Here is a 26,309-nt window from a genome sequence, read left to right on the forward strand (position 1 = left end):
TACAAGCCAGTTCACGTCATATGTACAACAGTTCTTATAAGCGGTCCTCCCCCACCCCGCTTCCCCTTCCCCTGTTGGAGGCATGTTCCATTTTTTTCCTTTTTCCCTCTGCTGGGGTTCTTTTATTTTTTGTTGTTTGGTGTTGAGAGGGGGGGCTTGCGTGGTCCTTCCCCTCCTCCTCTTGCCCTCCATGCTTCATTTTGTGCCGTCTTTGCGATTAATTCCCTCCCCTCCCCCCTCTGCTCCTGTCTCTTATACATGTCCTCCCTTGACAATCTCTCTCCCGGCCCCCTCTTCCCTATCATTATTGGCCTCGAGTAGGTCTTGGAAAAGGCTGATAAATGGCCCCCAAGCTTTATGAAGCCCTCATCCAGCCCTCAGATGGTGTACTTGATCTTCTCCAGGTGGAGAAATTCCAACAGGTCTGCCAGCCAGTCTGCAGCTTTGGGTGGTGCTGCCAAGTGCCAGCCGAGCAGGATTCTCCAGTGTGCGGTTAGGGATGAAAAAATCAGGGCATAAGCCCTCTTCCCCAAATGAAGGACTCGCTGGTCTAATACCTTGAAGACTGCCACTCGTGGGCACGGCTCTACCCTCCACCCACAACCTTGGCCATCACGTCGAAGAAGGCTGTCTAGAACCTGACAAGTCTGGGGCTTGCCCAGAACATGTGGGCGTAGTTGGCCAGGCCTCCCTGCCACCATACATTATGTTTTGAGCACTTGGCAGCTTGATATGTGGCCCAATACATACTAAGAAATGCTACTGTTTAAAGTTCAAGACGCATCCAGAGTTCAGATCAGCATCTGGTGTACATCTGGGTATTATAAACAGTCTGGGGAAGGCAATTAAATTAATTTATGCCGATTAGTGCCGTGCACATTTATCCTTTAGTGTACATTGTTGGGGAAGCAGGGAGGCCAATGTTGTACGATAACTCTGAGGATTTTTGTTTTTATGTTTTAATGTAAAACTTAATTTAGTTTCCCCAAGAGTTTAAATTGCAAATGACTCCTGACTAAAATCTCAGTTTTCTGTGAATAGCAGTGACATCAGGGAGTTTTATGGTAATGTTGATGCAAACCTTATGGCAATGCATTAAGAAAGGTGGCATTCTGATTGAAACTAAAACAAAATCATGGGATTCAGGTAATTCAGTAAAGATAGTTTGAAACTAGGAAGGAAAAATACAGATAGACAAGCTTGAGGGCAGAGTTGAAAAGTACAGCAAAAAAGAAGATGCAGCAGAGCAGAGCTACTGATTGGCTGTTCCGGGGAGATTTGCATACGTGCAGTGCGGTCAGCCTAATTTGAAGGTGGTTTGTGGAGGGGCTGTTGTCAAGTGACAGTTCAACACAAAACACTTTCTCAGTGTTTCCCTCCCTACCCACTCTTCTAACCAAAAAAAAACAACCACGGTCGTTGGGAAGCGGGAGCAGGGGCCTGTCGTGAAGGTGAGTGAGTACTTTGAAATTTGCTTACCTTTCAGCGGGAGCAGCCTCTGGATTTTCGGCAGGAGCAGGGGCCTGTCAGGAAGGTGAGTGAGTGCCTTTAAATTTGCTTACCTTCCAGCGGGAGCGGCCTCCGGATTTTCGGTGGGAGCAGGGGCCTGTAGGGAAGGTGAGTGCCTGTAACAAATCGGGCGGTTGCTAAACCCGAGACACTGCATTTGCAATGTCTTACTAGTCCCACCCTTCCACCTCCTCTAGGGATTATCAGGTAAGAAGCTAGCGCAGGTCAAAGAGACACAGCCGGAGTGAGGCACATCCAGAGTGGGAATAGCAACTTGGTAATTTGGTGCAGTGAGGTAATTTGGTGCAGAGTGAGAGAAGGTGCTTTTTCGCAGGTGCTTTTTAACCCTGGTAAGTGACTGGTAAGTAGTTTTTCTTTCATTGTCTAATTTATTTATTTTTATTTTGAAATCGTAGTTGTATAAGTTTACCTAAGGTTTAAGACATGGCAGGAGATCCCAGACCCGTGTCATGCTCCTCGTGTGCGATGTGGGAGCTCAGGGACACGTCCACTGTCCCTGGCTCCTTCACGTGCAAGAAGTGTGTTCAGTTGCAGCTCCTGTTAGACCGCTTGACGGCTCTGGTGCTGCTGATGGACTCACTTTGGAGCATCTGCGATGCTGAGGAGGTCGTGGATAGCACATTTAGCGAGTTGGTCACACCGCAGATGAAAGTTAATGAGGGAGATAGAAAATGGGTGACCAAAAGAAAGAGCAAGAGTAGGAAGGCAGTGCAGGTGTCCCCTGCGGTCATCTCCCTGCAAAACAGATATACCGTTTTGGATACTGTTTAGGGAGATGGCTCACCAGGGGAAGGCAGCAGCAGCCAGGTTCATGGCACCGTGGCTGGCTCTGCTGTGCAGCAGGGCAGGAAGAAAAATGGCAGGGCTATAGTGATAGGGGACTCGATCGTAAGGGGAATAGACAGGCGGTTCTGTGGACGCAATCGAGACTCCAGTATGGTATGTTGCCTCCCTGGTGCAAGGGTCAAGGATGTCTTGGAGCGGCTGCAGGACATTCCAGGGGGGGAGGGTGAACAGCCAGCTGTCGTGGTGCACATAGGCACCAATGATATAGGTTAAAAATGGGATGAGGTCCTGCAAGCTGAATTCAGGGAGTTAGGAGTTAAACTAAAAAGTAGGACCTCAAAGGTAGTAATCTCAGGATTGCTACCAGTGCCACGAGCTAGTCAGAGAAGGAATGTCAGGATAGATAAGATGAATGCGTGGCTCGAGAGATGGTGCAAGAGGGAGGTATTCAAATTCCCGGGGCATTGGGACCGGTTCTGGGGGAGGTGGGACCAGTACAAACCGGACGGTCTGCACCTGGGCAGGACAGGAACTGATATCCTAGGGGGGGTGTTTGCTAGAGCTGTTGGGGAGGGTTTAAACTAATGTGGCAGGGGGATGGGAACTGATGCAGGAAGTTGGAAGGTAGTAAAACAGGGACAGATGCAAAAGGAAGTAAGGCGTAAAGTGCAAGACAGAGAAGACATAGTCAAAAATCAAAAAGGGCGACAGTACAAGATACAGTGACTGAGGGGAGCTCAGTGAATAGGCCCAGTAATACTAAAAGGAGTAAAACTGGAGATGTTAAGATTCAAAACAGAGGTAAAAAAAACTACATAAGTGTACTTTACCTGAATGCTCGTAGTATTTGGAATAAAGTAAATGAGTTGATGGCGCAAATCATCGTGAATGACTATGATTTAGTGGCCATTACTGAAACATGGTTAAAGGATGGTCACGACTGAGAGTTAAATATCCGAGGGTATCAAACTATTCGGAAGGACAGAGTAGATGGTAAGGGGCGTGGTGTAGCTCTGTTATTTAAGGATGACATCTGGGCAATAGTTAGGGATGATATCGGTGCTATGGAGGATAAGGTTGAATCCATTTGGGTGGAAATCAGGAATAGTAAGGCAAAAAAGTCACTGATCGGAGTAGTCTATCGGCCACCAAATAGTAACATTATGGTGGGGCAGGCAATAAACAAAGAGATAACTGATGCATGTAGAAATGGTACAGCAGTTATCATGTGGGATTTTAATCTACATGTCGATTGGTTTAACCAGGTCGGTCAAGGCAACCTTGAGGAGGAGTTTATAGAATGTATCCGCGATAGTTTCCTAGAACAGTATGTAATGGAACCTACGAGGGAACAAGCGGTCCTAGATCTTGTCCTGTGTAATGAAACAGGATTGATTCATGATCTCATAGTTCGGGATCCTCTCAGAAGGAGCGATCATAATATGGTGGAATTTAAAATACAGATGGAGGGTGAGAAGGTAAAATCAAATACTAGTGTTTTGTGTTTAAACAAAGGAGATTACAATGGGATGAGAGAATAACTAGCTAAGGTAGACTGGGAGCAACGACTTTATGGTGGAACAGTTGAGGAACAGTGGGGAACCTTCCAAGTGATTTTTCACAGTGCTCAGCAAAGGTTTATACCCACAAAAAGGAAGGACGGTAGAAAGAGGGAAAATCGACCGTGGATAGCTATGGAAATAAGGGAGAGAATCAAATTGAAGGAAAGAGCATACAAAGTGGCAAAGATTGGTGGGAGAATAGAGGGCTGGGAAATATTTAAGGGGCAACAGAAAGCTACTAAAAAAGCTATAAAGAAGAGTAAGCTAGAGTATGAGAGTAAACTTGCTCAGAATATAAAAACAGACAGCAAAAGTTTTTACAAATATATAAAGCAAAACAGAGTGGCTAAGTTAAATATTGGTCCTTTAGAGGATGAGAAGGGAGTTTTAATAATGGGAGATGAGGAAATGGCTGAGGAACTGAACAGGTTTTTTGTTTCAGTCTTCACAGTGGAAGACACAAATAACATGCTTGTGACTGATAGAAATGAGGTTACGACAGGTGATGACCTTGAGAGGATTGTTATCACTAAGGAGGTAGTGATGGGCAAGCTAATGGGGCTGAAGGTAGACAAGTCTCCTGGCCCTGATGGAATGCATCCCAGAGTGCTAAAAGAAATGGCTAGGGAAATTGCAGATGAACTGGTGATGATTTACCAAAATTCACTAGACTCTGGGGTGGTCCCGGTGGATTGGAAATTAGCAAACGTGACACCACTGTTTAAAAAAGGAGGTAGGCAGAGAGAAGGAAATTATAGGCCAGTGAGCTTAACGTCGGTAGTAGGGAAGATGCTGGAATCTATCATCAAGGAAGAAATAGCGAGGCATCTGGATAGAAATTGTCCCATTGGGCAGACGCAGCATGGGTTCATAAAGGGCAGGTCGTGCCTAACTAATTTAGTTGAATTTTTTGAGGACATTACCAGTGTAGTAGATAACGGGGAGCCAATGGATGTGGTATATCTGGATTTCCAGAAAGCTTTTGATAAGGTGCCACACAAAAGGCTGCTGCATCAGATAAAGATGCATGGCATTAAGGGTAAAGTAGTAGCATGGATAGAGGATTGGTTAATTAATAGAAAGCAAAGAGTGGGGATTAATGGGTGCTTTTCTGGTTGGCGATCAGTAGCTAGTGGTGTCCCTCAGGGATCCGTGTTGGGCCCACAATTGTTCACAATCTACATAGATGATTTAGAGTTGGGAACCAGGGGCAATGTGTCCAAGTTTGCAGATGACACTAAGATGAGTGGTAAAGCGAAAAGTGCAGAGGATACTGGAAGTCTGCAGAGGGATTTGGATAGGTTAAGTGAATGGGCTAGGGTCTGGCAAATGGAATACAATGTTGACAAATGTGAGGTTATCCATTTTGGTAGGAATAACAGCAAACGGGATTATTATTTAAACAATAAAATATTAAAGCATGCTCCTGTGCAGAGAGACCTGGGTGTGCTAGTGCATGAGTCACAGAAAGTTGGTTTACAGGTGCAACAGGTGATTAAGAAGGCAAATTGAATTTTGTCCTTCATTTCTAGAGGGATGGAGTTTAAGACTAGGGAGGTTATGCTGCAATTGTATAAGGTGTTAGTGAGGCCACACCTCGAGAATTGTGTTCAGTTTTGGTCTCCTTACTTGAGAAAGGACGTACGGGCACTGGAGGGTGTGCAGAGGAGATTCACTAGGTTAATCCCAGAGCTGAAGGGGTTGGATCACGAGGAGAGGTTGATTAGACTGGGACTGTACTCATTGGAATTTAAAAGGATGAGGGGGGATCTTATAGAAACATTAAAAATTATGAAGGGAATAGATAGGATTGATGTGGGCAGGTTATTTCCACTGGCGGGTGAAAGCAGAATTAGGGGGCATTGCCTCAAAATAAGGGGAAGTAGATTTAGGACTGAGTTTAGGAGGAACTTCTTCACCCAAAGGGTTGTGAATCTATGGAATTCCTTGCCCAGCGAAGCAGTTGAGGCTCCTTCATTAAATGTTTTTAAGGTAAAGATAGATAGTTTTTTAAAGAAAAAAGGGATTAAGGGTTATGGTTGTTCGGGCCGGAAAGTGGAGCTGAGTCCACAAAAGATCAGCCATGATCTCATTGAATGGCGGAGCAGGCTCGAGGAGCCAGATGGCCTACTCCTGCTCCTAGTTCTTATGTTCTTATGTTCTTATGTAACAAAGATTGAAGATTATGAAATGATTGGAAGATGAACATAACTTCACCAGTCCAGAGATGTGCAGGTTAGATGGATTGGCGATGCTAAATTAGTATCCAAAAGGCTAGGTGGGGTCACCGGGACAGGGTGGGGGCATGGGTCAAGATGGGGTGGGCTTTCGGAGGGTGGTTGCAGACTTGATGGGCAAATGGCATCCTTTAGCACTGGAGGGATTCTATGAAAATTCTAGCAGAATTCATATTTATACGTGTGAATATGATTTGCTCCACACTTTCAGGATTTTAACGTTAATAATCGTAATTCAGGGTGATTAACTTGGAAGTTGATTGGTGGCATGCAAGAAAGTTAATAAAATATGTGCTTTGTATAATTATGGCAATGTTGATAATTATGTTTGCCACATTTAAGCAGCAGTGAATTCGTTCAAAATCACAACAGCTACACTTGGAGAAACCCAATTGACATAACTGGAGTATCATGAAAGGATTATGAGAAAGCTCGTAGACATATTTGAGGACAGAAACGGGAAGGGAAATTGATACCTGGAAAATCTTCAATAAAACAAAATGCAGTTGAACGTTTCAGAGATCTAAACCTCAAATCCCTTAACTGGATAATTGTCATTTAATAACCAGACTGGAGTTAATTGGAAAATGGTTTCTATAAATCTGTATCAATATAACACCTTTATGGCAACACTTAGTCAAAATGTCATTGGCCATTCCAGGTTTTTGTAATGGTTCTGACTAAGTGAAGCAGTGTCCACACCAAACACATTGAGCTAACTGGACGGCAATGACAAGCCAGCTGATAACAAATGGGATGCTAACATTTTGTTTCAGTTATCTTCCTTATGTAGGCAAACTGCTTGCTTAATTGACAACAAAGCTCATGGAGAATTATTTGTCTGTTATTTGTCTGTGAATGATATGTGCCTAGGCTGCTTTATGCATTAACTGGATTGTTAGATTATCTGTTTAAACACCATTGTTTGTTTTCTAGCCATCAATGGATGATCAGCTCAGCCAAGAAATACATGTTAAAGATTGTTATGAAGTAGACGGGTTGAAGTAAACAAAGGTCTGCTGCATTACTGGTTGATGTTGCTATATTAATATTATAGATGAGTCCTCAATGTATCAACCGCGAGACCCTGTACTGAACACACACTCAGAGAAGTCGGCGTGAGACAAGTTGATCCCAATGATTGACTCTTGGTCTATTGAGTTATCCTGTTCCTTCTGTTCTGAACAATTAAGGCCACAAACTTGTCAGAATGCTACAATCATGTTTAAGCTTTTCCTACTGTATGGCCACAGAGCCGGTGAAAGTATTTATGCTGATGAAGAATGAATTACTCTTCCAGATGCCTCTGTCAACAATAAACCTAATTTCACAACCACATTATCAGTCTATTGCAGATTTTCTAACTAATTATTGTGGGCAATACCATGATCCAGTATGGCCAGATTGTTAAATTTAAATGGTTTCAGTTCAGGAGCATGCCAGGAGCAGCAGCAAGCATATCTAAAAATGGGGTGTCAGTCTGGTGAAGCAAAACACAAGACTACTTGCCTGCCAAATAGCATAAACAGCAAGAACTAGACTGAGCTAAGCGATTCCTCAACCGACAGCTCAGATCTAAGCTCTGCAGCCCTGCCACATCCAGTTGTGAATGGTGGTGGACAATTAAACAACTCATTGGTGGAAGAGGCTCCACAAATATCCCCATCCTCAATGATGCAGGAGCCCAGCACATCAGTGCCAAACATAAGGTTGAAGCATTTGCAAGAATCTTCAGCCAGAGGTGTCGAGTGGATGATCCATCTTGGCTTCTTCTGAAGGTCCCGAGCATCACAGTTGTTATCTCCAGCCAATTCAATTCCCTTCGCCTGTAAGAGTCATTCCTGCTTATTTTCTTTGTTTCCATTTAGAACATAAAACATAGAAAAGTACAGCACAGAACAGGCCCTTCGGCCCTCGATGTTGTGCCGAGCCTTGTTCGAAACCAAGATCAAGCTATCCCACTCCCTGTCATTCTGGTGTGCTCCATGTGCCTATCCAATAACCGCTTCAAATTTCCTAAAGTGCCTGACTCCACTATCACAGCAGGCAGTCTATTCCACACCTAACCACTCTCTGAGTAAAGAACCTACCTCGGATATCCCTCCTATATCTCCCACCCTCAATCTTAGAGTTATGCCCCCTTGTAACAGCTACATCCACCCGAGGAAATAGTCTCTGAACGTTCACTCTATCTATCCCCCTCATCATCTTATAAACCTCTATTAAGTTGCCTCTCATCCTCCTCGGTTCCAAAGAGAAAAGCCCTAGCTCCCTCAACCTTTCCTCATAAGATATATCCTGCAAACCAGGCAGCATCCTGGTAAATCTCCATTGCACCCTTTCCAATGCTTCCACATCCTTCCTATAATGAGGTGGCCAGAACTGCACACAATACTCCAAATATGGTCTCACTAGGGTCATGAATCGATTCAGCATAACCCCGTGGCTCTTAAACTCAAGCCCCCTGTTAATAAACGCTAACACACTATAAGCCTTCTTCACGGCTCTATCCACTTGAGTGACAACCTTCAGAGATCTGTGGACATGAACCCCAAGATCTCTCTGTTCCTCCACATTCCTCAGAACCTTGCCATTGACCCTGTAATCCGCATTCAAATTTTTTCTACCAAAATGAATCACCTCGCACTTATCTTGTTTTATTTTACGTTTTTATTTTTGGTCTGTGGATAGATAATCAGGATGTTCCTTCAAGGAGAAGAGTCAAAGTTGAAACAGACTGCTTGCCAGGACACTGTGTTCCCAGGTTTTGCATTTTAGAAAGGAGAAACCACAATCTTCAGCTCTCAGTGGATGTAAGGAAACAGTTTTGGAGAGAGTTGGTTTGATTGATTAACTGGCAACTGGTGGATTGGCCAGGGACAGTGTTCTGCCTGACAATGTTCAGTGATTGGTTCCTGCATGATGCTTTCTGAGAGAACTGGGCAGAAGTGTTTAGACGTTGGAAGCGAAACATCCCAACATCGAATATTAAAATAAATAGTTGCCACCGAAGGGTTCAATTCACTGTTTACATCTATCAAAAAATAAATATTCTTAAATATTAATTTCTGAAATCAACTCAGCCATTTCCTTAATATCCTTTGAATTCGTAGATGATTCTGATTATTGCAAATTAATTTTAAAAGATCAGTTTTGAGCTTGTAAGGTAAGTAAATATTTTATTTGCATTATTATACATGCTTGACTTCTTGACAATGTATCAACTGTGGCTTTGTTGCAGAGAACTCATCATTAAGCTAGAAGGTTATAGGTTCGAGTCTCACTCATGGACACACAAAATAATTCTGGGCTGACTCTCCTTATCAGTCAAATGCAGAAGGTGCTGTTTTTTCGCTGTAATGATAATCCAATGTCTTGACAGGTGGATGTACAAGACCCAATTGCAAAGTTTCAAGGCTGAACTATCCCCATTGCCTTGCCTGTGTTTATCGCTAAATCACCATCATTAAAACAGATTATCTGGCCAACACTAAATCACTGTTTGTGGGAGTTTGTTCTGTTCACAGAAGCTGATATTTTTTCCATATATTACGTCAGTAACTATACTACAAAAGTACTTTACTGGCTGCAAAGTACTTTGGAAAGCCCTCGGTTATAAAAGATGCTAAGGAAATGCACATCTTTTTATGATTGGCAATAGCATTCTAGGTTATTTGTGAAGAAGCTTTATTACACCTGGTGATGTTAAACAAAACTCTAACCCCACACTGATGCACTTAAATTGGTAAACCACTAAAGGGTAAATAACAGTCAGGTAACTGTATGCCACTGTTAGACATGGAAGCAATAACACAGAACCATAATATTATATTAATAATCCTTATTAGTGTCACAAGTAGGCTGACATTACACAGCAATGAAGTTACTGTGAAAATCCCCTAGTCGCCACACTTCTCTCTTCATTAAGCCAGCGCTGTGCTGGGTTTATAATCTGTCTAAATTTGTTATGTGAATTTTTGGTACATTGAAGGAGAATTTAGACTGTGCAATTCACAAAACATCTTTTGGGACTTTTGGGAGGAAACCGGAGCACCTGGAGAGGACCCACGAAGACACGTGGAGAATGTGCAGACTCTGCACAGACAGTCCCCCAAGCTGAGAATTGACAAACCAATGTGCTACTGTGCTGCTCTTAACAGTTCAGTTTAATATTCTCAGATTCAAGAAATTGAAGCGCCCAAAATGGGGCTCAAACCCACAACCCTGGGATTAAGAGTCCCATGCTCTACCACCTGAGCTAGCTGGGCTGCGCTTGGAAAACTTCTGAATATTTTACCAAAATATTAGATATGTAGTTTCATTGAGATTAAAAATAACAAAGATAAGAGCATAAAATGTAAGAGCAGAAGTAGTTTGGTGCAATGTAGTTCATTTTGTTTGTTTAAAAGATATTGGATTTTCAGTAATTTTCCTCCATGATTTCATAAAGAAAGTTAGGATCCCTCAAGAAAGCTTCACTCTGGGAAGTGACATGTCCAGTATTAACTAAGCTTTCAACATTACAAATTTGGGGGCTCGGCTGGGATCATAATCCTTGAAATTAAGTGGGGTCTATGAACCCTTAAATACATTCATGTGTGGGGGTACTGGACAGAAGGACAGGATTTTCTGAGAAGTATTTCACTTAAAAATGGCTTTGACTGTTGCTAGGAGTAGAAAACGTATCAGTATATTGCTTGCAATTCTTGACTAAGATGCATGGAAATTAATGTTACAAACTGTCCTCATCGCCAAGAGAGTTAGCAGATACATTGAGGGAAGAAATAGGTAATTGGTTTTCTGAGATTATGATTAAAGAAATTGTCCGGCATTTAGAATTACAGAGGGGTAGCATGGTGGCGCAGTGGTTAGCACTGCTGCCTCACAGCACCGAGGACCTGGGTTTGATCCCGGCCCCGTGTCACTGTCCATGTGGAGTTTCCACATTTTCCCCGTATCTGTATGGGTCCCCCAAAATGGTCTGATGGTTGCAGTTCAATGAAACTATCAGTCTTCAATTGAAAGCAAATAACATTCAATGAATAATGAATATAAATACTAATGAGTTTGTTCACTCTTCCACAACTATAACTGATGATAAATTAAATCAGAAGACGTATTAACTATGTTTAACTAGACGTGCCAACTAAGCTATGGGCGAAGTTCTACGACCCCCAGCAGGGTCGGGGAATCACCTGGGGCCGCCGAAAATCCCGCCCCCGCCGTGGCAGAGATTCTCCGCCACCCGGGAAATGGCGGTGGCGGGATTCTCGCCACTCCGATCGGAGAAGCCCCTGCAGTAATTCTCCGGCCCGAATGGGCCGAAGTCCCGCCGCTGGGAGGCCTCTCCCGCCGCCGAGGTTTGAACCACCTCTGGAACGGCGGGATCAGCAGCGCGAGAGGGCCCCGGGGTCCTGGGGGGGGGGGGGCGATCAAACCCCGGGGGGTGCCCCCACGGTGGCCTGGCCGCGATCGGGGCTCCCCGCTCAGACTCCGGGCCAGTGCCCTGGGTGCACTATTTCTCCTCCGCGGCCGCCACGGCCTTCACCATGGCGGAAGCGGAAGAGAACCCCACATCGCGCACGCGCTGGCAGTGACGTCAGCGGCCAGCTGCCGCTGATGTCACTGCCGGAGCATGTGCCAACCAGCGAAAGCCTTTCGGCCAGCCACGCTGCCGGGGGCGCCGGTTTTTTGCGCCAGTCTTCTGGTGCCAACCGCTCCGGCGCGGGGCTTGGGGAGGCCCGACCCCTGAGTGGTTGGCACCACCCCCCTACGCCGGGACCCTCCGTCACGCCGGGTAGGGGAGGATCCCGCCCTATATCTCTCTAATACTTTGTTGTCTAATCACTCCTGGTTTGAAGAGGTGGGAAGATCCTCTGAGTTCAGTTTATATACATGGATCTGGTGCTGCCATCTATTGGTTTTCTAACACTATTATACAGTTGTTAACCCTTTACATTCCAGCAGATATACAGATCACTACATCTCCCGCTTCCACTTCGCCCAGCTTAACACCCTCTCCTCCGTGTGGTATCTGTGGAAGCAGATAATTACTGTTCTTGGTGGCTCATTTAATTTTGGCTTTGGCCTTAACAATCGATGAGCTCAGTCCAGTTCATACAGGGAGGGCACCTCACCCTCCCCTATCAACTCCGCCAGCAGCTTGGTGAAGTACTCCTTCGGCCTCGAGCCCTCTGCCCCTTCGGGCAAGGCTACAATCCTCAAATTCTATCGCCTCGAGCGGTTCTCCAAATCTTCGAACTTTGGTCAGAGCCCTTTTTTAGCCTCCACCACCCTCCGCAGCTCGTCCCTCACAAGGTTGAGGGGTGACCTGATAGAGGTTTACAAAATTATGAGGGGCATAGACAGAGTGGATAGTCAGAGGCTTTTCCCCAGGGTAGAGGGGTCAATTACTAGGGGGCATAGGTTTAAGGTGCGAGGGGCAAGGTTGAGGGGAGATGTACGAGGCAAGTTTTTTACACAGAGGGTAGTGGGTGCCTGGAACTCGCTGCCGGAGGAGGTGGTGGAAGCAGGGACGATAGTGACATTTAAGGGGCATCTTGACAAATACATGAATAGGATGGGAATAGAGGGATACGGACCCAGGAAGTGCAGAAGATTTTAGTTCAGACGGGTAGCATGGTCGGCACGGGCTTGGAGGGCCGAAGGGCCTGTTCCTGTGCTGTAGTTTTCTTTGTTCTTTGTTCATTGAGGTGACCTGTTCGCTGTGCTGCGACATGGTCTCTTCCATTTCCTTCATCTTCTCGCCCTGCTCTCTCACCTCGGCTAATGTCTTTGCCATAGCTACCCTCACCAGGGCAATTGCCTCCTCCACCAACGATTTCAGTGCAATCGCCATCTTCTTCCTCAACGCTACCATGTGCCTCGCAAACTGCTTCTCCAGCTCCACAACCATCTCCTCAGTCATCGTCTCCACGGTAAGCAGTGCGGCCCCATCATGCGGTCTAGCATCTGCCATCTTACCAGTCCTTGGCTGACCCTCTCACCCAATGACAAGTCCCCGTTCCCTCCCTTCTTCGCAACTGATTTTTGCAGTCCTTTTGGCATCCTTTAGTGGCTTTTTATCTCACTTTCTTCAATCCTCCAAACATTACCCCGGGACCAGACTTTAGACCCCCCAAAAATATATCTCAATTGGGAGCCACCCAATGTGTGACTTCCCCTCCACATGCCGCCACCGGAAGGCATCACTTCTGGTATTTATCAGAATAGAGCGACACCCAGGACCCCCTAGCTGAAGGGGCCCCCACAGAGACTCCCCATCTAGAGGGAAACCCCCACAGAGTCGCCGTAACTAAAGGGACCCTCACAGGGTCCCCCTGCCTAAAAGGACCCCCCATGGAACTCCCCCCCCCCCATAAAAGAGACCCCTGTCTGTCCAAGCAGGGGCAGAGGAAATTACAGCTGTAACACTTACGTGGAGGCTCCATGTGTTCATTCCTCGAAGAAGAACAGGTGTGACCTGTGTTTCAACTCCACAGATCCATTAGCTGCAAACCATTCATACTTTTCTAGTATGAAAGGTATGACTGTGACTGACAGCTCAAAGATAGGTAAGTGTATTACAAGCACTCAAGAGTATGATTGCAATGCCATTCTTTGATATGGTTGCTGTTTGTAAACATTGGTGTTTCAACACTTAGAGTCACACATCCATTAGCTATAAGCCATTCATTCCTTTTTAGTAGTGGACTGCGATTGACAGCTTCCACAAACAGCTGCTGCCTTGATTAATTCACCTTCCTTCATGGATGGGTGACTTTAAATGCTAAAACTCCAATTTTTAAAAACATCAGCCACATCAAAGAGAGGTAAGTACATTCCAATCACTGAGAACGTTCCAAGCACTCAAGAGTGTGATTGCAATGTGCATGCATCAGTGGCGATATTGCTGGGTAAAGGAATAGTGAATATTTGAATCACATTCTTGTGTTTGTTTTGAGATTTTTCCAACCTTTTTGTCTGGTGTAATATAATTCATTTTTTATGTTTAAATGTTCAGTAACACACTCCTGTGGATTTGTTCAGTAACTTTCTCTGTCTTGCACAAAGTCAAAGGGCAGGAAATCCAAAATCGGGAAAGGTCATTGGGCAGAGAATCGGTTTTGATGCCAAAACCGTGGCAGGTGCCGATCTGACGCCAAACTGCAATTCTCCATCACCTCGACAGCGGTGTCATTGCATTCCAGAACACACGCATAGTAGACACCATTTGCATATCATCAGCAGGCCCTACCCAATGTTCTCCGTCTCCAATGGGCCGACTTCCCGACGCATAGTTCACTTAGAACATAGAACAGTACAGCACAGAACAGGCCCTTCGGCCCTCGAGGTTGTGCCGTGCAATGATCACCCTACTCAAACCCACGTATCCACCCTATACCCGTAACCCAACAACCCCCCCCCCCCCCCCTTAACCTTACTTGTGCTTTTAAAAATCGTGCAACCAGCGTGCTGTCTGCTGAGGGAGCGAGAGAGCGTACGGAAGATGTCCAACACCGCCTTAGTTTGTTGACAGTTGTGTCACTGGCCACAGGTCTTCTGCCAGGGTCGGGGGAGTAGTGGGAGGTGGCAAGGAGGTGGGCTGTTGGGTTGGTGTGGACGGGCAGGGAACACCATTGCCGCAGCCGGCACGGCAGCCACGCAGCTGCGCACACCACTAGCAGCCGACTTTGAACTTAGTGCCATTGGTCGTGTTGGTGTTCCCCCGGGCCCTCTGGCCCCAGCCGATCCATCAGCTGTATGGGCATGCTCCAGCACGGCCAGTGCCATCTCGTTGGCTGGGATAACTGTGCATGGGGGGATTGTAATGTGTATGTGTGGCTGCAACTTGTCAGCCTCCCAAGTGTCCATCACAGACCCGGCGAATCCCACACTGTTTTTCATTGGAATCCACGCGGCACCAATGCTAGCTCACAATGGTAGCGGAATCGATCCAGGTACGACGCTAGTTTTTATGTAGTAAGAACCCACGGATTCTGGTTGGTGTCAACACTTTGGGCTGGATTCTCCGATTTGTAGGCTATGTCTGGAGGAAGTATCTAGTTTTCCACTGAAAAAATTGGCTCGAGGGCAGCATGTGGCGCAGTGGTTAGTACTGGGACTTGGTGCTGGGGACCTGGGTTCGAATCCGGCCCTGGGTTACTGCCCGTGTGGAGTTTGCACACTCTCCCCATTTCTGCATGGGTTTCACCACCACAACCCAAAGATATGCAGGTTCGGTGGATTGACCACGCTAAATTGCCCCTTAATTGGGAAAAAAAAAATAATTAGATCCACTAAATTTTTTTAAATTTGGCGCCACCGGCAACAATGCCCCACCCGGTGGGGGACTCGCAGCCGCGCCACGTCAGGCTCCCAGCATTCCCGACATAAACAGCCGGTGAATTGCTGGGTCAACACATAGCCGGCCGCGCACGAACCCGGCCTGCCAGGTAGTGCCCCCCTGTAACACCCCTCGCCACACCCGGACCCCTCCCCTCCACCAGTGCCCGCCAAAGTCACTACGGCCAGTGGAAAGGCTCCGCTCCCATCCACATATGGCAGCGCTGGACACAGTCCGCAGCCGCCATGCGAGGTTGACGAAAACTCAGAGCACACGTGTTCCAAGCCATCAGGAGCTCGGCCCATCGCGAGTGGAGCATCGGAGGAGGCCCTTCAGGTGACTTCCTTAACCCGTCCCAACGGCGTGCAGAGTACTCACCGATGACACCATTTTAGAGAGGGTGGAGCATCGAAAACACGCGCCGCCCCCCGATTTCAGGGTCAAAAGGCCTGACCGCAAATTACGATATTGGCATCGGGCAATGAAGAATCCTGCCCTTTGTCTCAGAAACAGAGAATCCTGCCCAAAATTTATTCCCCCTGGATGTATTATGATTGGAGAGAAAATTTGAATTTTCATATTTGTATATTTACTGGAATTGGTATTTTCCCCACTATCAAAACTTGTGTTTGATTCATTCTAGGGATGTGGGTTTCTAAAAAAGAAAGTTAGGATCTATTAAGCTAGGTTTCACTCCAGCACATGACCTGTCCAGTATTACATCAGGTCAGGTTGTAACAGAGGGCGGGATTCTCCGAGGCCACACCAGTTGGGAGAATCGCCGGCCGCGCCAGTTTCCCACGCGACGCCGGTCTGACACGCTCCCGCGATTCTCCCAACAGGCAAAATCGGTCCCGTCGGGTTCCGCGCGGCGCAGGCCGGAGAATTGCCCGAGACACCCAAAATGGCGATTCTCCGGTACCCCCGCTATTCTCCGGTCCGGATGGGCCAAAGTCCCGATGGCGTGACCCCAGTTCACACCATCGCCGCTCACACCTGTTAAATATAGTCGTCAGCCAGACATGCTGGCAGACGCTGAGCACAGAGATGGGCGAGCGGACTGTCCCGGAGCCTCCGCAGACTGCGGAAGGCTTCCCCGAGAACACTGCGACCAACGGGGGCGTGGGTGGGAGGGGGGGGAGTGTGGAAGGGGGGAGGGAGGGAGCGAGTGGAGGTGGGAGGGGGAGAGGGAGGAAGTGAGTGGAGGTGGGAGGGGGTGTAGGTGTAGTGGAGGGGGTCGTCCATCCGCGGACGCCACATGTCAGCCGCCCTGCCATGGCAGGACGGTGACGAGGACACGCCCGCAGGTTGGCGTGTGGCTGATGGGCAGAGCCCACTGGCGCACTGGTGAGGAGGACGTTGTTAACTGACCGTTGGACACAGACAGTGACCAGGGGTTAGGCTGGCTGCGTGTTAGCAGAATGACCAGGCCACCGGGGCACACAGGTATCCCATGGCACCCGGCTGCCGAGATGTCGAAGAACCTCTGTGTAACATTTTGTTTATCTGCCCCCCACCACCCTTCTGCCGGTCACCATGTATGCCAACCAGACAGCGATGTTCACCGCAGTGGTTGGGGCCGCTGCACTGCAGTTGGCCATCCAGCAGCGTCAACAGAGACAGCCCAGAGTGGATGCAGATGCAGCAGAGGGGATGGCCGCGGAGTGGCCCGTTGTCGCCGCGCAGGCCGCAGGCACTCATGGCCGGTATGTTCAAGGGGATTCCAAGGGGAACATTGACCCCCAAACGGTGAGGAAGGCCCAGGATGCGGGCACTGATATCGAAGTGCATGGGGGGGGGGGGGGGGGGGAGGAGGAGGAGGAGCCACTGATGGTGGGGTGGAGCCAGGGCGCCACAGGTGGCCATCAAAGCCTAGGGTGTGGGGGTCGCGGTGCTCATGTGGGTCACTAACATACACCCTACACTCACCCTCGCCCCCCCCTCCCCCTCGTGCCCGGGGGGGAGAGGGGGGGGGGGGGTGATGAGGGACATGGTGGGGGGGGAGTTGGTTGTGACCCGGGGGCACCCTCATGGCAGTTACCCTGGCAGCCCTGGTGAGGTCGTGGAGCTTCTTCCTGCACTGCTTCCCGGACCGAGGGGTCTGCCCCACAGCACTCACTGCCGTGCCAACCTCACGCCAGGCGCGTCGCACTGTGCTAGACGGCTGGCGATGCCCACATCTTAGGCAGAGGATGGCCCTACGTAGCTCCACCTCATCGAGGAGGGTGTCCAGGTCCGTGTCCCGCAACCTCGGGGCGACTCTTCGGGGCTCGGCCATCTCTCCTCCTTCTTCTGCTCCAGGTCCTTCCGTTGGCGGATCGCACCCTTTAAGACGCGGCGCGCCATCATTCGGGCGTCACGCGCTGACGATGCGGATTTCACGCCACGCACCCCGTGTTCCTCGCGGCCCCGCTCCTAGCCCATTTCCGGGGCCGGAATCGGTCGCGATCGGAGAATCACGCCCAGAATGTCCATAGCGAAAATGTTTGAATATTCAGTCAATCCAGGCTTTTGGAATGGACACATTTCACAAAATGAATTGGGAGATTCAGGTTGTGGGAGTTGGTGAAATTCATCTTCAGTAATATATCGACAGCCCATTTTCCAAATGGATGTAAGTTAGTCTGCTTATTTATTATCCCCATTTGGACACCACCATTGAAGACTAATTGCCCCCCTTGCCATCCTCCCCCCCCAACATTATTATAAAGATCTAATTCTGAGGTTTGTGTGGTTACTTATCCACCTTTACAAAATTTTCTTCATGGTCCCCATTTGTATTAATAGGCCACCACTCACAGCTTTATCACACTGCTGTGTAAGGCCATCTCAGCACTCAGTGCATGGAGGTTGATTTCGAATAGCTTTACTGCTTTTGCTCATAGTTAGTGTGTGTATTGGATGTCTTTCTGTGTCGTACTCTGAGGACATGAAATGCAGCGCTATTTTTGCTTCAGCATATGAAAGATTGAATTTTCCCTGGTTGTCAAGACATCAATTACAAAACATTCAAACTCATCCTGCAGTTGCTGAGGCTCTGCAAATTGTTCAGTGGCTTCACCGGACCAGAGAATGTGTGAACATATGTTTCCAGAAAGAATTACAATATAAAAAACAATTTTTGGTTTGCTGTAAAAGTTACTTCAGGGAATTGCAATCCAGAACCCGTAGTTAGTGCACTAATCCTTGTTAGTATTGATTATCCTTTTGGCAGGTTTTTGGGACAAGCCTTCACAGTTCATTGGGCTGATTCATTTAATTTATAAATCCAACATTTGATATAATGTGTTAAAGTAAATATCACAGTACTGAATGGTTGGAGGGTTTGGTACTTGTTTCCGCTTGAACTTCATCATTTTTATATGTTTACTCGTGTGCCATGATTGTATTTTTAAAAGACGGAAGACATCAAACGGAGCTTCAGTACTCAGAAACCATTCGCTGGCTCCTAGAAATAGACATATGTGGTTAGAATAGTGTTGGTATTGCCATTCTCAGTATGGCGTATATCAAAGGGAATCTCAGTAATACTTGCCAGAAATAAAAATCACTCCGACAGATTTAAGTCTGCTCAGTTGCTTCAGCCACTCTCAGAGGTGAGCCCCATGTCCCGTGTGTTCTAGAATTGACACGTCTTGCTCACTATATTGCTACATGCAACATTACTAATGCAGAGTCCCCTCAATCCTGCAATTTGTGTTTCATGTTGTGGTGCACCTTTAAGAGAGGAGCTTATGTTTCCAATGTACAGCAGTGTAAGGAATGTGAGGTAACACACCATGTGACTATTGTACGTTAGTGACCTGAAGATGGTACCTTAACAGTGAAGACCTGTGCGAACATGCAGAACCACCCTTGAATAAAGAATGCACATTATAGTGTTCCTAATCCTGTTTTGAGTGGTCCGTCCCTTGTGCACAGAAGTAGCTATCACAGAGATTGCAGAGAATGCAAACCGTTCTCTTTTCTCTACTTGAAGCTCCGGGCTGAATTTTGTGACCGAGGTGAAAGGTCAAGCACCAGGATCCGAAAGAGGACGGCAAACCCACTTTGGCTGGGGATGAGATCAGGGGGAAAAGTGTGACTTTTTCAAGTCAGCCGTGAACTACTTGGGTCACAACATTGATAAAGATGGCTTCCACGAGGAGCCAAAAAAGATAACTAATCTGAGAAGCACCGTGTCCTCAAACTGTGACGCATCTGTTTCTGCATTTGATCAATTATTATCGTAAATTTGTTCAAAATTTAGCCATGCAATTGAAGCCTTTATACACGTTGTTGTACGCCAAATAGAAACATAGAAAATCCAGTGCAAATCGAGGCCATTTCGGCCCATCGAGTCTGCACCGATTCACTTAAGCCCTCACTTCCATCCTATTCCCATAACCCAATAACCCCATCTCACCTTTTTGGACACTAAGGGCAATTTATCATGGCCAATCCACCTAACCTGCACGTCTTTGGACTGTGGGAGGAAACTGGAGCATCTGGAGAAAACCCACGCAGACACAGGGAGAACATGTAGACTCCGCACACAGTGACCCAGCAGGGAATCGACCCTGGGACCTTGGTGCTGTGAAGCCACAGTGCTAGCCACTTGTGCTGCCGTGCTGCCCGAGCAGGTTTGGCACTGAACAGAAGAATGTGAAAATACGTATAAAGATATGAAAGAATCCCAAAAGAATTCTGTTCACGTCAATCCCAAACTGAAGTTACAACTTGCTTCACGATGCATCATCCTCTGGGGTTGTTGCAGTTGTCTCGCACATAATGTCTTCGGGAGAAGAACAACAAATAGCATTCTCTTTATGAACTCTTACCAGCACAGAAACAAATTACACTCAGCGAGAAAACAAAGCTTTGAGCATCGTAATCGGAGTAAGAAGGTTTCACGACTACCTTTATGGTTGTCACGTTACTCTTTTGACAGATCATCAATGCTTGACCACAATCCTCAGGCGGTATAAAAGTATTCCTTCTTTAGCAGCTTGTAGGCTACAGAGATGGTCTTTGATATTATTGGAACACGTATACGATATTCAATATCATATATCGGACAACATGCAAATGCTAATGTTTCATCAAAGTTACCATTAAAAATCAAGCAAGAAACTGAAGAAGATTTCATCCATAATCCAAAAATTCGCACACGCAGATAATGTACTTGTTACTTCATCTCAAGTACAGCGATACACATGAATGGGGATGGTTGTGGACATAGTCCTAAAAAGCACGATTGACAGACACACATCGTAAAAATCCAGAGTTCAAGACCAACATCACAAGAGGACTTGAGTTGACAGTCCAGAATGGAGTTTTATTATGGAGAATCTGAGTGATTATTCCTCCGTGCTTGTGTAATAAAATCCTTGATGAAGCACATGAGCGGCATCCTGGTGTGGTGAGCATGAAGGAGCTGGCACGCAGTTTTATTTGGTGGCCAGGATTAGATGTTCAAATTGCAGAGAAAGTGGGGCAATGTCAGTCCTGTGCAAAACTAAGAAACACTCGATCACTGCAACCCTTACATCCCTGAGAACAATCGACACAGCCTTGGCAGAGAATACACTTCTACTGTGCTGGTCCAGTTGAGCGACACATGTTCCTAGCGACTGTAGATGCACACACTAAATGGTGGGAAGTAATGATTATGAAATTTACAACGATAGAACTAAGTATTGAGAAGTTGGAGGACATACTCCAACTTTTAATAGTAAAAGTTTCTTTCAATACATAAGAAACAAACGTCAGGCCAAAGTAGACATTGGGCCAATTCAAACTGATTCTGGAAGGCTAGTGATGGGAGATGAGGAAATGGCTGGAGAACTTAATAAGTACTTTGCGTCTGTCTTCACAGTGGAAGACGTTAGTAATATCCCAAAAATTATAAAGGGTCAGGGGGCTGAGTTGAGTATGGTTGCCATTACAAAAGAGATGGTGCTAAAAAAGCTAAAAGGTCTTAAAATTGACAAATCTCCTGGCCCCGATGGGCTACATCCTAGAGTTCTGAGGGAGGTGGCTGAAGAAATAGCGGAAGCGTTGGTTGAGATCTTTCAAAAATCACTGGAGTCAGGGAAAGTCCCGGACGATTGGAAGATCGCTGTTGTAACTCCCTTGTTCAAGAAAGGATCAAGACAAAAGATGGAAAATTATAGGCCAATTAGCCTAACCTCGGTTGTTGGTAAAATTCTAGAATCGATCGTTAAGGATGAGATTTCTAATTTCTTGGAAGAGCAGGGTCGGATTAGAACAAGTCAACATGGATTTAGTAAGGGGAGGTCGTGCCTGACGAACCTGTTAGAATTCTTTGAGGAGGTGACAAGTAGGTTAGACCAGGGAAACCCAGTGGATGTGGTCTATCTGGATTTCCAAAAGGCCTTTGATAAGGTGCCACACAGGAGGCTGCTGAGTAAGGTGAGGGCCCATGGTGTTCGAGGTGAGCTACTGGCATGGGTTGAGGATTGGCTGTCTGACAGAAGGCAGAGAGTTGGGATAAAAGGTTCTTTTTCGGAATGGCAGCCGGTGACCAGCGGTGTCCCACAGGGTTCAGTGTTGGGGCCGCAGCTGTTCACCATATATATTAATGATCTGGATGAAGGGACTGGGGGCATTCTAGCGAAGTTTGCTGATGATACGAAGTTAGGTGGTCAGGCAGGTAGTGCTGAGGAAGTGGGGAGGCTGCAGAAGGATCTAGACAGTTTGGGAGAGTGGTGCAGGAAATGGCTGATGCATTTCAACGTGAGAAAATGTGAGGTCTTGCACTTTGGAAAAAAGAATCCAAGCATAGACTACTTTCTAAACGTGAGAAAATTCATAATGCCAAAGTACAAAGGGATCTGGGAGTGCTAGTCGAGGATTCCCTAAAGGTAAACATGCAGGTTGAATCAGTGATTAAGAAAGCGAATGCTATGTTGTCATTTATCTCAAGAGGGTTGGAATATAAAAGCAGCGATGTGCTACTGAGCCTTTATAAGGCTCTGGTTAGGCCCCATTTGGAGTACTGTGTCCAGTTTTGGGCCCCACATCTCAGGAAGGACATACTGGCACTGGAGCGTGTCCAGCGGAGATTCACACGGATGATCCCTGGAATGGCGGGTCTAGCATATGAGGAACGGCTGGCGTTCCTGGGATTGTATTCATTGGAGTTCAGAAGGTTAAGGGGAGATCTAATAGAAACTTACAAGATAATACATGGCTTAGAAAGGATGGACGCAAAGAAACTGTTTCCGTTAGGCGAGGAGTCGAGGACCCGTGGGCACAGCCTTAGAATTAGAGGGGGTAAATTCAAAACAGAAATGCGGAGACATTTCTTCAGCCAGAGAGTGGTGGGCCTGTGGAATTCATTGCCGCAGAGTGCAGTGGAGGCCGGGACGCTAAATGGCTTCAAGGCAGAGATAGATAAATTCTTGATGTCGCGAGGAATTAAGGGCTATGGGGAGAATGCTGGGAGGTGGAGTTGAAATGCCCATCAGCCATGATTGAATGGCGGAGTGGACTCGATGGGCCGAATGGCCTTACTTCCACTCCTATGTCTTATGGTCTTATGGTCTTATACTCGCAAGGTTTGGTAGACTGGAGCAGGTCGTAATTGACAAGGGGACTCTAAGGATGTGGAAGGCTACTTAAAAGGAAATGATATGTAGCGCATAAAGTGCCGGTTCACTTTGACCCGAGAAAACCCATCATTCTGACCTGAGATACATCAATGTATGAGTTAAGGGCAGTTCTATCCCACACAATGGTGAATGGCTCAGAGAGGCCACTTACCTTGACCTCCAGGAATGCTTTCTGATGCTGAGTGTAAATTCATGCCAATTATCTATGGCATCAAACAATTTCAGCAGAATGTTTACAGGTGATGTTTCACAATAACAATGGACCAGAAACCCCTGCTGGGGTTCCTTCGTGAAGATAAGCTGATACCGTCAATCGCCTCTGCCAGAATACAACGATAGACTTTGTGGCTGGCAGCCTACATCTTTCGGCACAGGCCAGGCATACAGATTTTGAATGCTGATCTGTTAAATTGGTTCCCACTTCCAAAGAATCTGGCACCCCGGCTGGTACCACAAGGAATTATCTTAGCACGGAACATTTTGGACACCCTGCCAGTTTCGCCTGGCCGCATAAAGATTTGGACACACGGTACCCGCACCTGTCCAAACTCTTAACCAGGTGACACCATTTTAAGTCTGTCCAATTATGACCTTACATTACTCATAAGGACAAACACAGTTGCGAGGACAGAGTCATATTCTGGGCATCCCGAGTGGTAGTACTATCCCCAGCCCAAGAGCTGTTGTTGCACAAACTGCATAATGCCCCTCGGGCCAGACAAAAAATAAAATGCTCGCTCGTAGCGAAATCTGGTGGTCTGGCATAGACAAGGACATTGAACACATGGTGCGCCAATGCAACCCTTGCCAGACACAGCAGGCACTGCCCCCTATAGCCAACCTCCACCTTGGGAGTGGCCTGGTGGACCATGGACGGGATTGCACGTGGACTTCGCTGGTCCCTTCATGGGCAAGATGTTCCTTGTTTTGACCAACAGCCATTCATAGAACATAGAACATAGAATATACAGTGCAGAAGGAGGCCATTCGGCCCATCGAGTCTGCACCAACCCACTTAAGCCCTCACTTCCACCCTATCCCCATAACCCAATAATCCCACCTAACCTTTTTTGGTCACTAAGGGCAATTTATCATGGCCAATCCACCTAACCTGCACATCTTTGGACTGTGGGAGGAAACTGGAGCACACGGAGGAAACCCATGCACAGACGGGGAGAACGTGCAGATTCCGCACAGACAGTCACCCAGCAGGGAATCGAACCTGAGACCTTGGCTGTGAAGCCACAGTGCTAATCACTTGTGCTATCGTGCTGCTATTCAAAGTGGTTGAAGATTCAAGAGATATGAATGGCAACCTCAGCTGCCACAGTAGAGGTTTTGCGGCGGGTTTGCAATGCACTGTCTCCCTGAAGTAATTGTGTCTGAAAACGTCACTCCCTTCACTGGTGAGGACATTCAGCATTTTGCTTGAACGAATGACATTCACCATACCAAAATAGCCCCCTATCACCATGCCTCAAACAGGTTAGTGGAGAGAGCAGGACAAAAATGTAATCATTTTCAGCACTCCAATGCACTCCTCAATGCCAGCACGGATGGCAACATGGACCTCACTGTATGGGGTTTCCACCTCAGTCTCAGGCCTCTGCACTGGTGTCATGAGCCATGATATGATCAGGAATCCCTTTTCCCTCGTGTGCCAACCCACCATCCTGGTGTGACCCTCAAAGCCACAGGGAATCTCTTAAGTGCCCCAGGATGTAGCTGCCATGCACGCACCCAGGTTAGCAGGCACACATGTGCATGATTAAGAGGTCATGGTCACACATGATCTGAATATTTGGGAAGTGTACCCGCTTCCTGTTAATACAGGGCACTCCCTGTTTCCCCAGTGCTCGTTGGATGACATGCGTGCCATCAATCACCCCCTAGACTTGGAGCATCCTGGCAATGGCACCAATCCTGCAGACTGGGCATCTTGGTGGGCCTAGTCCAGGTCAAAGGTGATATAGTCTGATGCCCGTGCGTACAGAGCATCCAGCAACTCCCAGATGCACCTGTGGACGGATGCCTGTGATATGCCAAACACGTACCCGCTGGAACACTGGAATGACCCGGTGGCATAGATGTTTAGGGGCTGCAGTAACCTTCATGACCACAGGGAGCGGGTGTCCTCCTCTTCAATGGGGTGCTATGTCCTCAGGTGGCACACTCTCTCTCTGTTGAGACAAAGCCTTCTGTGGCATATGCTGTCCATCAGCTCATGGAAGGATTAATGATGCCGGTGGAGTCCTCTTCTGGCCCCCTCCTCAGCCTGATGGGTGGCTGGGTTTTTAGGGTGTGGTGGGTCCCCTACACATGTGATACCGTCTCCAGCCAGTGTTGGGGTTGGTACCTTCTACAGTGTCTGCCCGCATCTTCTGCCACAAGCACAACGTCCACGGGATCCATGCCAGCAAAAAAAAAATTTATCTGGAAGAAATTAGAGACGGAGGGAGACGAACAATCAGTTAGGGCTTCCATCCAGGGACCCTCAAATCCCCCAAGCCTCCTCCATCCTTACCATGACTGTGCCTCCTTCTCTCAGAGTGCCATCCAGTGAGCCAGTTGTGCTGGTAAACCTTGCTCTGCACACTCACCCCCGTCTACCTCAGAAGCATCTAGACTGCAGACCACTGCGGAACATGAGGGAGGATGTGCTCCAGTGCCCTCTGCTCATCCACACACTTGGCCTCTGGCTACGAGAGGATTCTCAGTGGAGAAGCTTTACTCTTTGTTGTTTGTAGGCAGTTGCCTCTCTTGTGCTGACACCCTTAGAGTACAGGCACACTGTTAAGGCATAAAAGATTGCTGGGCATGGAGTGCACTGATCGTCCTTTGAGACATGGCACCTGTGATTTTGAGGAGTCACTTGAAAGTTCAGGAGCATGAAGTGCTATCACACCTAACAAAGCTAATTCCGCAGTTGAAATAGCCTTCAACTGTGAAGCTAGAGGCTGCTCACAGTCAAAGGAGGTGAAACTGACTTTCAGAAGAAAGTTTTTAGAACAGTACAGCACAGAACAGGCCCTCCGGCCCTCGATGTTGTGCCGAGCAATGATCACCCCACTCAAACCCACGTATCCACCCTATACCCGTAACCCAACAATCCCCCCTTAACCTTACATTTTTTATAACACTACGGGCAATTTAGCATGGCCAATCCACCTAACCCGCACATCTTTGGACTATGGGAGGAAACCGGAGCACCCGGAGGAAACCCACGCACACA

At 47.2% G+C, this 26,309-nt stretch overlaps 1 non-coding gene across 1 annotated transcript; it reads right to left on the reverse strand.

Annotated features, from left to right (window-relative positions):
• Positions 1-10,310: 10,310 nt before the first annotated feature.
• On the reverse strand, positions 10,311-10,383 carry trnak-cuu. The gene has a single exon. It is a non-coding gene; the product is annotated as a tRNA-Lys (tRNA).
• Positions 10,384-26,309: the final 15,926 nt, after the last annotated feature.

The sequence above is a fragment of the Scyliorhinus canicula genome, chromosome 14 (assembly GCF_902713615.1).
Source record: "Scyliorhinus canicula chromosome 14, sScyCan1.1, whole genome shotgun sequence".
NCBI classification, from domain to species: domain Eukaryota; kingdom Metazoa; phylum Chordata; class Chondrichthyes; order Carcharhiniformes; family Scyliorhinidae; genus Scyliorhinus; species Scyliorhinus canicula.